Source organism: Lactuca virosa, chromosome 9 (assembly GCF_052849685.1).
Source record: "Lactuca virosa cultivar CGN04683 chromosome 9, Lactuca_virosa_CGN04683_v6, whole genome shotgun sequence".
NCBI lineage: Eukaryota > Viridiplantae > Streptophyta > Magnoliopsida > Asterales > Asteraceae > Lactuca > Lactuca virosa.
The window spans coordinates 113,341,851-113,355,761 of NC_136434.1; positions in this window are offsets into that span (position 1 = coordinate 113,341,851).

Consider the following 13,911-nt stretch of genomic DNA (forward strand, 5'->3'; position numbering starts at 1 on the left):
AAGAAAAATAAATTCTCAAAGTCTAGTTTGAGAGGAGGAGGAGGCGAAGGGAAGTGGTGCGACAAATGCAAGAAGAAGCATCATGGGAAATGTGACGGGGAAGTCACATGCTTCAAATGTGGAAAGCCAGGGCACTATACCAACGAATGCACCCTCGCCAAGAAAGTTTGTTATGGGTGTGGTGAGGAGGGGCACGTCTCGAGAGACTGTCCTAAAAAGAAGGAGGCAGCAAGACCCAACATTCCACCAAAGCCGAAGGCGAGAGCCTTTCAGATGACACTGGAAGCTGCTAAAGAAGAATCCGATGTCGCTTCAGGTACCTTTCTCGTAAACGAATTGCCTGCCCAAATTTTATTTGATTCTGGAGCCAACTACTCCTTTATTTCGCATGAATTTGGTAGAAAACTAGCTTTACCTGTCGATAGACTAGATAATGCCTTATTAGTCGAAGTTGCTAGTGGCAAGTTGTACCTGTTAGCCATTGTATGAAAAACATTTTAACTGATTTGAATGGGAATAAGTTCCACAAGGAATTATTGCCTATTGAATTAAATGGTTTCGACATTGTGCTGGGAATGGATTGGCTTAGCGCCAATGATGCTGAAATACTGTGCAAGAAGAAGATTGTAAAAGTAAACCCGCCTGGGAAAGCGTCATTTATGGTGTATGGGGCAAACGCAGAGTGAATTCTGGGATCATTTCTCTAATGAACGCCAGAAAGTGTTTGGCCAAAGGATGTACATCATATGTGGCATTCGTGATTGATGCAAAGTAGAAGAAAAAGGAGATGCAGACCATTCCTGTCGTGTATGATTATCCGGAAGTATTTCCCGAAGATCTTCCTGGATTACCGCCTGATCGACAAGTAGAATTTTGTATTGACTTGTTACCAGGAACGACGCCAATAGCAAAAGCACCGTACCGATTAGCACAAACGGAGATGAAGGAGCTGATGATGCAACTTCAGGAGTTATTGGACAAAGGTTTCATTAGACCTAGTTCATCACCCTGGGGAGCCCCGATGTTATTTGTAAAGAAAAAGGACGGGAGTATGAGAATGTGCATTGAATACAGAGAGCTGAATAAGGCAACGATAAAGAATAGATATTCGTTGCCAAGGATTGATGACCTGTTCGATCAACTACAAGGTTCAAGTAATTTTTCAAAGATCGACCTAAGGTCAGGATATCATCAGCTGAAGGTAAGAGAGCAGGATATCGAGAAGACTGCATTCAGAACACGATATGGACACTACGAGTTTTTGGTTATGTCGTTTGGACTAACCAATGCTCCAGCAACATTCATGGATTTAATGAACATGGTTTGTAATCCGTTCCTTGATAAATCTGTGATAGTGTTCATAGATGACATTCTGATTTATTCGAAAAGCCAAGAGGAGCATGGCAGACACTTGCGAGAAGTGTTGAAGTCTTAAAGAAGGAGAAGTTGTATGCAAAGTTCTCTAAATGTGATTTTTGGATTCGAGAAGTCCAATTCTTGGGTCACGTGGTCAACCAGGAAGGGATAATGGTTGATCCAGCAAAGATTGAAGCTGTGATGAAGTGGGAACAACCAAAAAGTCCCACTGAGATCCGAAGCTTTTTGGGATTAGCTGGATACTACCGAAGGTTTATCCAAGGCTTTTCTTCGATTGCTACTCCATTTACAGCTTTGACTCACAAAGGAGATACTTATGCTTGGAGTGATAAACACAAAGAAGCATTCGAGTTGCTAAAGAAGAAGCTATGTGAAGCACCGATTCTTTCTCTACTCGATGGAGTTGAAGACTTCGCTGTCTATAGCGATGTGTCTGGTGTTGGATTGGGTTGTGTGTTGACCCAAAGAGAAAAGGTGATAGCATATGCGTCTCGACAGCTGTAAGAGCATGAAAAGAACTACCTCACTCATGATCTGGAGTTGGCAGCGGTAGTTTTTGCTCTGAAGATATGAAGGCATTACCTCTATGGCTCGAAGTGCAAACTTTTCACTGATCATAAGAGTCTCCAATATCTCTTTAATCAGAAGGAATTGAATATGAGGCAGCGACGCTGGCTAGAATTACTTAAGGACTACGACTGTGAGATACTTTACCACCCCGGTAAAGCCAATGTTGTTGCTGATGCTCTCAGTCGGAAAGTCAATCTTGAAAGAAAAAGGCCAAGAGCGTTAAGAATAGAAGTTGTATCGACAATTGTGGAGAGTATAAAGAAAGATCAAGAAGAAGCTTCTGAGAAGAATGAACGAAAGGAAGAACGTTTGGGCAAAACGTTAGTGTTCGGTATAAACAATCACGGACTAAAGGTATTCCAAGATCGAATTTGGGTGCCCAAGTCAGGAGGAATAAGAGATCTTCTAATGGAAGAAGCTCACAAAACCATGTACTCAATTCATCCCGGTAGCACTAAAATGTATAGGGACCTAAAACCCTATTACTGGTGGCCGACGATGAAGCTCGACATTGCGAAGTATGTGGCGGAGTGTGTGACATGTGGGAGGGTCAAGGCACAACATCAGAAACCATACGGGATTTTATAACCCTTACCTGTGCCTATGGGCAATTGGGAAGACATCACAATGGATTTTGTCATTAAACTGCCCAGAACGAAGAATGGTCACGACATGATTTGGGTGGTCGTTGATCGCTTCACTAAGAGTGCGCACTTCATAGCAGCCAATGAGAAATGGTCTATGGATAAGCTTGCGAATTCTTATGTGAAGGAAATAGTGAGGCTTCACGGTGTTCCGTTAACGATTGTATCAGATCGTGACAGTCGTTTCACCTCAAGGTTTTGGAGAAGTCTACAAGAGGAATTGGGTACCAAGTTGTGTTTAAGTACAGCTTACCATCCACAGACTGATGGTCAGAGCGAACGAACGATACAAACACTTGAAGATATGCTGAGAGCATGTACCCTGGAATTCCAAGGTAACTGGGATGAACATTTACCTTTGGTAGAATTTTCCTACAATAATAGTTTCCACTCGAGCATTAAGATGGCACCTTATCAAGCTTTGTACGGACAAAAGTGTCATACGCCGTCTTGTTGGCTTGAGGCTGGGGAAAAGCAGTTTATGGGACCTGAGATAGTCCATCAGACTGCTGAAAAGTTGAAAATAATTAGGGAGAGAATGTTAGCAGCTCAGGATCGTTAAAAGAGCTATGCTGACAACAAGCGAAGACCGATGACTTTTGAAGTTGGAGATTCGGTTTTGCTTAAAGTCTCGCCGTGGAAGGGACTTATAAGGTTTGGTAAAAGGGGAAATTTGAGTCCGAGGTTTATTGGACCGTTTAAACTTCTTTAAAGGATTGGGAACCAAGCTTACAAACTTGAACTACCAGAAGAACTGAATGGAATTCATAACACTTTCCATGTGTGTTATATGAGGAAGTTCACGGGAGAAGTTCCCGACATGATTCCACTTTTGGAATTAAGAATTGATGAGAACAAGAGGTTAATTGAGGAACCAGAGGCAATCGTTGACCGTAAGACTAAGAAGTTACGACGCAAGATGGTCGAATTAGTGCTTGTCCGTTGGAAACATACGAATGGGCCAAATCTCACCTGGGGGACGAAGAGTGACATGATGAGTCGCTATCCACATTTGTTTGTTGATGTGTGATTCCTAGGATGGAATCATCCTAAGGGGGAGAGAATTGTAACGCCCGTGTTTCTAAGCTAGGCATTAATGATGGTGTAGTAGTCTAGGTTAACCTTTGTAAACCGTTAGAGAAATAATAAGAATGTATTATTTGACTATTATGTGTTTATCACTTAATTGTGTGACTCAAATGAATTAAGAGCAAGGATAAGCGTTAAAAAAATATTAAATAAACCCGATATCCATGCATGAAGACGTAGTGGTCGTGACAAGGTTTCTGAATATATAAAGAATGCCGAAACCCGAGTTATAACGAAGAAGTTATGACTTGTCGAAGTTTCGTGACAGAACCGGCACGACACTGTATGACGTAAAATATGAATTTAAGATAGAGTGATATCTAGCCTTGGTGATCTAAACGAAAGTCGTAGAATACGTTAAACCGAGAGCGTGCATAAAAAGAACGTCTAAATTTGACTTCGTATGAGGAAGTTATGATTTTTTAAAGTTTCAGCTTAGTAGTATGCAGCCCGAAGATCGAGTGATTTCTAGCCAGAACAATCTAAATGAGAATCGAAGATCTCATCGTTAGTAGTCTAACGGTAAAAGACAGACGAAAACGGACGTCCGATGAAGAAGTTATGAATTTCTAACAGAGTTTTCATGTCCCGGCCTACTAAAAATAATATAATAAAAATAAAGTCAAAATTAGCCGACGGAGTCTAAACAAGAGTTGTAGAGCATAGTCTCACCTACGCGTGGATATAAAGAACGTCAAAAACGGAGCTCGTATGCGAAAGATATGAATTTCTGAAGTTCGAGGCACACTTACCAAAAGGGGAACGCCCCGCGTTCAAATAGGGAACCCCCCACGTTCGGAGTCCAGAGCCTGTCCCGTCGCATGTCAAGTCCGAAGTTCGTAAGCCATGACGCACGGCGGAACGCGCTGCGTTCATTCAGGGAACGCGCTGCGTTCGAGACCTGATTCACCCTATAAATAGATCACAAGTGCAGCCGAGTTTGGTTGCCAAATTTCTTCTCTCTCACCCATATTACCTCGTTTTACGTGAAAAGTATACCCCCAAAGCCCCGGTATCATCCCGAGACCCGAAGGTCCCGAGAAATAGAGTTGTCGAGCCGAAACTCTGCCCGCGTAAAGCCCGGTTTTGGAGAAAACATCCCGGTTTCATCGAATATTATTATTTTAAGAGCCGAGGTGCTGTCCGATCATTGTCTTATCAAGTGAGTGTATATTCGTTTTCTTCTAACACATAGATATGAAGTATTCTTATAAAATATGTGCTATGTGTTTGTATATTATTTGTTTATTTGAACTAGTTGTTGAATGGATGTTTTGTACAGGTTTTAAGCTGTATATAAATGTATATATTTTATCTACTAATATGTTGGGTAGAACATGGGTAGACAGTTGGTGTGTGATAAAATAAAATGATGAGAGGCCTCGATGTTGTTGATCTAGTCATCTAGCGGAGTATGGATGACGACCACAGACTCTTTCTAGACAGTCCAGTGGAACGCTAGCAGGCTCATAACATGTAGGTGTTGTGAACGATGTGTTCACCGGTGTACTCCATCCCCCTCATGGTTGCCTTTAGGACATCTATTGTTAAGGAAACCCATTTGCAGTAATGTCCGTCCTGATGAAAATCCTAGATTAGGTCCCTTGTAATAGTTTTTGTTTTAGGGACATAAAGTGAGGATAACGGGAATAGGTAATCGGGTTATTGTTGGTCGATGAACTAAATATAATTATATATTTGTGGGTTGAAAACCCTATATGCTCACCAGGCTCCCAAGCCTCACCCACTCAGTTTTATTTGCATTTCAGGTAGTGGCGCGAGAGCATAAGTTGGATGACATTGTCAAGATATTTTTGGATTATAGACCAGTAGTTATATGTAACTGTTGTAAGGTCTATTTTGGATTGTTTATGCTTTTGGTCTGTATCGGAACATGACATCCCGAGATTTTGTTATATAATGAAAAATACATTTCTTTATGAAATGCTTTGATAAATTCTTATCATACTCTGTTTTGGGAACAAATTCCGCGACTCTTTTAATCAAAGGATTACTCTGATTTTATTTAAAAGCATAAATGAAACCGGTCTTTTCTGGCCGTGATTTTGGGGATGTCACATATGACATTTTCTATTAGGCGCAACTGTCGATATTGTCCTTTGGGTACGGATGCCAGGGTTATAATGACCTCTATTAGGCGCAACTGCCGATACCATCCTTAGAGCGCACCGGCTAGGATGTTTAGAGTAGATAAAAAACATCTACAGATTGTGGCGCAGCTGCCAATGGTCATCGATAGGGTACTTGGTCCATTGCTGCCAATGTTCACCTATAAGGCACTATATCCATACTGCCAATGTTCCTCTATATCAGCTTTCATCCCTCATCATTCATCTACCCATGTTTTACCCAACATATTTTGTAGATATAAAATACATATACAGTTTAAATCATTTAAAAACATGTATAAAATCGTTCATCCAACATAGATAACAAGTATACAGATAATATGCACACATAGAACGTAATTTATATAAAATACTTCATATCTATGTGTAAGATGAAAGTAACTATGCACTCACAACACGTAATTTATATTAAATACTTCATATCTATGTGTAAGATGAAAGTAACTATGCACTCACTTGTTAAAGTGATGATTCCAAACTCGGACAGCGCTTCGCTTCTTAACAATATAATTTCCTTCGACGAAACCTAGTATTATTACCACTAGATTTTAGTCTAATATTTATTGCAGCTAATTATTAGTCTAGATTCGTCATTAACTCAGAGTCTACTTCATGATCTATCAAGTAATAAACAACCAGGTAGGATCATATCGGAGGTAGGGTCCGTTTGGTATACGAAGTATACTGTTTGGAAATCCCACTTTAAACACCTCACTAAATCACAGCTAGATATCATCCCCGTAAGTAGATCAATCAGTATAACGAATTTGAATCACTAATAAATATTATTTATACGTTCATAATAATGATATTATATTTAAATATAATTTATATTTAAATTAGGGTAGGCGTATCTCACTTACAGCGGGTTTTGCTAAAAACCGGGCTTCGCTAGAGCAGCGTTTCCGAGCCGAAAAGCTCTTCTTCTCGGAGCTGTCGAGCGCTCCGGGGCTTTCTTATAGCGCTAGGGAAGTTTCCTAGGCTTTATGGGGGTTAAGGGAGTCTAGAGAGAAGTTAGAGAGAGAAAGAAAGGCTTATGGTGTGAAGAAAATATGAAGAGTTCATCTCTTATTTATAGGGGTTTTCTCGTAGAGTAGGCCATAAGTTTTGTCCGTATCTTCCACGTACGAGCTCCGTTTTATATGTTCTTTATACTCACGCGTTGGTATATACGAGTACTACAACTTTCATTTAGACCTCGTCGGCTAATTCTCATTCTTTCTCCGATTTGCAAAACTGTATCGAAATGATCGCGCTCGAAGAGTACGGACTAAGTTTCGTCCATATCTTTCGCATACAAGCTCTATTATCGACGTTATTTATATCCACGCGTTGTTATTTACGAGTACTACAACTTTCGTTTAGATCCCGTCGGCTAATTCTCAATCTATCTCAGATTTACAAAACTGTATCGAATTCACCGCGCTCGAAGAGTAGGGACTGAGTTTCATCCATATCTTTCGCATACGAGCTCCGTTTTCGACTGTCTTTTTATCGTTGAGCTCCTATTAACGATATCTTCAATTCTCCTTTAGACTATTTTGGTTAAAAATCGACCGATCTAAAATTCGAATTTCAGGTTGTGCACTGCTATGCTAAATTTTAAAAAAATCATAACTTCCTTATACGAAGTCAGATTTGGACGTTCTTTTTATGCACACTCTCGGTTTAACATATACTATGACTTTCGTTTAGATCGCCAAGCCTAGAAAGTATTTTATCGTAAATTCACTTTTTACGATTCCTGGTGTCGTGTCGGTTTTGCCGTAAAACTTCGACGGGTCATAACTTCTTCGTTATAACTCGGATTTCGGCATTCTTTATATGTACGGAACCCTTGTGACATATACTATAACTTGGTTAAGATTAATCTTTCTAAAAAATCTTCCATCAAAAATTCATTTTGACGCTCATTGTCTCTAAATTGACTAGCCTGAATCTGCGGGCGTTACACTGCCCCACCTCTCCCCAACAGATGGGAGTCCAACACTTCCTCCCATATAAGAGCTCAAAGGGAGGCATACCAATATTGGAGTGATGGTTGTTGTTGTATGAAAACTCAGTCAAGGGCAAGTAAGTGTCCCAACTTCCTCTGAAGTCCATAACACATGCACGTAGCATGTCCTCGAGCGTTTGTATCGTCCGCTCGCTCTGCTCGTCGGTCTGTGGGTGGTCAGCGGTGCTGAAAAGCAACCGGGTGCCCAACTCCTCATGAAATTTCTTCCAAAACTTGGAAGTAAAATGCACATCCCAATCCGACACTATCGATGTTGGCACCCCATGCCGTGCCACCACCTCTCGCACGTAGATCTCGGCCAACTTCTCCGCAGAAGAGCTCTCACTGATAGCCAAAAAGTGAGCACTCTTCGTCAACCAGTCTACAAACACCCATATCGCGTCGACACCTCGCGCAGTCCTCGGTAGTTTGGTGATAAAATTCATGGAAATTTGTTCCCACTTCCACTGGGAGACCTCTAAAGGCTGCAACAGGCCATGCGGACGCTGGTGCTCCGTCTTGACCTGACGACAGGTCAAGCATCTCTCAACTACCCATGCCACATCCCTTTTCATATAGGGTCACCAATAATCCATTTTCAAATCCAAATACATCCTGGTGGCTCCCGAATGGATCGAGAATCTCGACTTATGGGCCTCCTCCATCAAAATACGCCGAGCTCCACCCGTATACGGCACCCAGATCCGCCCATGATAGGTCATAAGCCCACGACTATCAGTCTCAAAATCAGAAATCTGCCTAATCACCCGCTCTCTCTTACGGTTCTCTGGTCTCATGGCTACCACATGGGCCTCTCGGATGGTATATAAGACTAGAGTCATCACCTTCATCCTCATGCACACGTCTCGGATCGGAGCACTCATTGCTCGGCGACTCAGGGCGTCGACTACCACATTAGCCTTGCCAGGGTGATAAAAAATCTCACAGTCGTAGTCTTTCACTGCATCCAACCATCTCCTCTGTCTTATATTCAGGTTGGGTTGATCCATAAGGTACTTCAGGCTCTTATGGTCCGTATATATGGTGCACCGAAAACCATACAGATAGTGGCGCCAAATCTTGAGGGCGAACACCACCGCCCCCAACTCTAAATCATGGGTGGGATACCTCGTCTCGTGAGGCTTCAACTGCCTCGATGCATATGCAATCACGTGTACCCTATGCATCAACACAACACCCATCCCTGATATAGATGCATCACAGTAAACTACGAAGTCCTCCACTCCCTCGGGAAGGGCTAACACTGGAGCTTCGCACAATCTCTGCCGAAGAGTATCGAAAGAGGCCTGCTGCTCGGGCCCCCAAGCAAAAGTAGCACCCTTCCTAGTCAGTCTGGTAAGGGGAACGACAATCTTGGAGAAATCCCTGATGAATCTACGGTAGTAACCTGCCAGGCCAAGAAAACTCATGATCTCGGATGGGGACCTCGGCACCTCCCATCGCATAACTGCCTCGATCTTGGCCGGGTCGACCAAAATTGCATTCTGGTTAACGAGATGCCCTAAGAATTGGACCTCTCGTAACCAGAAATCACACTTGGAGAATTTGGCATAAAGCCTCTCTGTCCTCAATACTCCAAGAATCTCTCGAAGATGCTCCTTGTGTTGCTCTCTAGACCTCGAGTATACCAAGATGTCGTCGATGAACACGATCACCGACCTGTCTAACATGGGCCTGCACACCCGGTTTATGAGATCCATGAACATTGTCGGTGCGTTGGTGAGTCCGAAAGGCATCACCACAAACTCGTAGCGCCCACAACGAGTCCTAAGGGCCGTCTTCTGGATATCCTCATCGCAAACCCTCATTTGATGATACACAGATCTCAAATCAATCTTGGAAAACCAAGACGCCCCCTAAAACTGATCAAACAAATCGTCGATCCTCGATAGTGGATAATGCTTCTTGACCGTCAGCTTGTTCAACTCCCGGTAGTCAATGCACATCCAATTTGAACCATCCTTTTTCTTGACAAAAAGGATCGGCGCTCCCCACAGTGAGCTACTTGGTAGGATAAAACCCTTCCCCAACAGCTCCTCAAGCTGCAAGGATAACTCCTGCATCTCGGGCGGTGCAAGACGATAAGGTGCCTTGGCAATAGGCACCGCACCCGGAATCAAATCAATCCGGAACTCCACCTGCCTCTCGGGAGGCACACCCGGTAACTCCTCGAGGAAAACATCCAGAAACTCACACACAACCGGAACATCGGAGATAGAACTCAGCCTCTCAGTGGCAACTCTCGTATCCATCATATATTCTAGAAAGCCCATACACCCCTGATGTAAACTCTGCCTCGCTCTCGCGGTAGAACAAAAAGCTGATCCAGATCTGGTCCCCTCGCCATACACAGTAGGCACTCCCCCACTAGGGTCTCGTATGGTCACCATCTGACGCTCACAGTCAATCACAACTCCAAACCGGCTCAACCAGTCCATGCCCACTATGACACAGACATCACCCATCGCTTTTGGCACCAGATATATCAGGAACTCGACACCGAAAATCTCCAATACCATCCCCGGAATACATCGGTGGCAAAAACCGCATGCTCGTCGGCTATAGAAACCCTCAGTGGTCGACTCAACGCCTCACGTATGACACTAATATGACGACTAAAGGATAAAGACACAAAGGATCGACTCACACCCGAGTCAAATAACACCAAAAAAGACATAAAACTCACAAGAAAAGTACCTATCTACAGCACAACATAAGCATAAACAAATCTCAAAATAAGATAAATAAGGAGATACGTACCAGCAATTACATCAGGTGTTGCGCGGACCTCCTTCACGGTCAACTGAAATGCTCTCCCACGAGCCCTCGGAGGCTCGGCCTTCCCCAGCCTACCATCAGTAACACGTAAAGTAGCAGGAGTAGCAGTATGGGCTAATCCCTGGGTGAGCTGGGGACACTCGACCTTCCGATGGCCCGTCTGGTTTCAGTGAAAGCAAACTGAGAATCCCTTGGGGCAATACCTCGCCATATGCCCCTCTTTGCCACATTTGTAGAAAATCCCTGCTTGGTAAGACCCCTCGTGACTCTTGTCGCACCTGCTACAAGTGCGGCCCTTCTGGCCTCCACCTCTCGAATCGGCGGGCTTAGCCCGCTTTGTCGTCGACTGCAACTGTACCGGTCTCCTATCTCTCCCCTGTTGCTCTCCCTCCTCCTTGGTCTGAATCTCCAGCTCAATCTCCCTCCTCTTGGCATTGGTCTGCAACTCAGCCAATGTCTGATAAGACGAGTTCGCCACAAACTCCCAAATATCCCTCATCAAGATGCTCAAATACCGACTCACACGTGCCTGCTCAGTGGACACGCGCTCAGGGCAGAACAACACCCTCTCATGAAACATCCTCGTAATCTCTGTCACTGACTCTGTCTTCTGCTTGAGAGAAAGATCCTGTGCCAAACGTTCCCTCTCCACCTGGGGAACATACTCATATCGGAATAACTTGGTGAACCTCTCCCAAGTCACTGCAGCATGAACTGCAGGGGTAAAATCAGTCGTCACAAACTTCCACCAGTCCTTCGCTTCCAAGCGAAGCTGGTTCAGCGCGAACCGGACCCTTAGATGCTTTGGACATGAAGAGGTATAAAAACACCCATCAATGTTGGAGATACATCTCATGGTAGTGATTGGATCCTGCATCCCATCAAACTCTGGTGGCTTCGTGTTGCTGAACTCATGGAACAACAACGAGTCACCTCCCTGTAGCCGGGCTGCAGCTATGGTCGCGGTGGCTGCAACAGCAATAGCCTACGTAACAACAGCGTATTGCTCATCGAATGTCTCAATCAAAGTGGTCTTAATAGACCCGAACATCTCTGGTATGACCTCTCTGATAGCTGCGGCCACCTCCTCATGAATGATCTTGCGGATCTCCTCGTCACTAGTACCACTGCCCCCCGGGGTTGTTGCGGGTAATCACCATAGTGTCTCTGAAACGCAAACACAAAATCATCAGAGACTAGCTCAATACACACACACACTCGATTACCCACCCCTATACGCTCCTTAGCATCCTAAGATTCTTACTTGAGTCGCATACAGATCCAGTGCTTTTAGTAGTACGGACCCAACACTACCTTCCATACCAACCTGTAGTCCTCCCAAGTCCTCCTCCTAGGATCCTAATTCACAGTACTCTATCCCTCATGGATCTCACTACTCTATCGTTAGATTCCTCAATGCTCATCTAGGTATCTTTCCTAGATTACTTAAAACTCTCTCCAATGATTTCTTCTATGTTTCTACCTACTCGGTTCACACATAGAGCAAATAGCAGATAAAATGAATCAATAGCATACCCTAGGCTAAGGCATCATGAATCAGGCAACTCTAGCCCTAATTTCTGAAGTACCTAGCCAATTCTCTAGCATGCAACTCTAATATCTCATAAATATCTCATAATATAAACAAATAATGGTATTTTGGGAAATCACCATTCGGGCTCTGGCTGATTGTACACACTGCTCCGTCTCGTTTTCTCTTTAAAACTCTTACTCGTTTTAGGAAAAATCGTTTATTTTTAGAAAAAAATTCTTAAATCCTCAGTTTGAGTCTGAACGTACCCGAGAGTACATCCTGTAACGCCCGCTGATTCGACTAGTTAATTTAGAGACGATAAACGTCAAAAATGACTTTTTTGTAGAGGATTATTTAGAATAAATAATCTTAACTAAGTTGTATTATATGTCACAAGGTTTCCGTACATATAAAGAACGCTGAAATCCGAGTTATAATGAAGAAGTTATGACCTGTCGAAGTTTCACGACAAAACCGACACGACACCGAGAATCGTAACAAGTGAGTTTATGATAAAGTACTTTTTAGCCTTATTGATCTAAAAGAAAGTTTTAGAGTACGTCTCCACCTACACGTGGATATAAAGAACATCAAAAACGGAGTTCGTATGCAAAAGTTATGACCTTCCGAAGATGCAGCTGTCTGAGGGCATGACACATGTCAGAAACCCTAATTTGACTGAGCTCACGACGTGAGCATAGAAATTCACAATGTGAGAAGTCAAACGGACACTAATAGAGCCTAGAAAACACCTGAGAAGTCTACGGGATAACCCTTGAAAGCTCACGACGTGAGCTTATCATTCTCACGATGTGAGAAGTCGTCCGGACACGTTTCGGAGCTATAAACGCAAATGGCAAGTCTACGGGGTGAGCAAGCATGGCTCGGGACGTAAGCAATGAATTCTCACGATGTGAGAGGCCAAAAATTAGCCTATAAATAGCCATTTCAACCCTAAGCTTCCTTGCACCCAATTCTTTTCTCTCTTTCTCGTTTGCTGAAGTCGTTTCCCGTCCCGGGCCCAACGATCACGAACCGCTGACCGTTTCTAGTTAGATTATATACAGTCACGCTACTAATGTGAGTGCATAGTTACTTTCATCTTACACATAGATATGAAGTATTTTATATAAAATTACGTGATATGTGTGCATATTATCTAAATACTTGATATCTATGCTGGATGATTGATTTTATATACGTTTTAAATGAATTAAATTGTATATGTATTTTATATATACAAAATGTGTTGGGTAAAAAATGGGTAGATGTAATAGTTGGTGTGTGATGAAATAAAATGATGATAGGTCTAGATGTTGACGTTGATTCAGTCATCTAGCGGAGTATAGATGACGACCACAGATTTTTCTAGACAGTCCAGTGGAACGCTAGCAGGCTTGCAACCTGTAGGTGTTTATTTGAACTTAGTGTTCACCGGTGTACTCCATCCCCCACATGGTTGCCTTATTTGACATAAATTGTTGAGAAATCCCCAAAGCAGTGTTGTCACCCTGATGAAAATCCTTAGGCTAGGTCCCTTATAATAGATGCTTTAGGGACGTAAAGTGAGGATAACGACAGCGGGTAATAGGGTTAATTGGTTTGATGAAATTAATAAATTTATTTATTATGGGTTGAAAACCCTATGTGCTCCCTAGGCTCCCAAGCCTGACCCACTCAGTTTCTTATATTACAGATAGTGGCACAAGCGCTCGTAACCTGTAGGTGTTTTTGAACTACGTGTTCATTAGG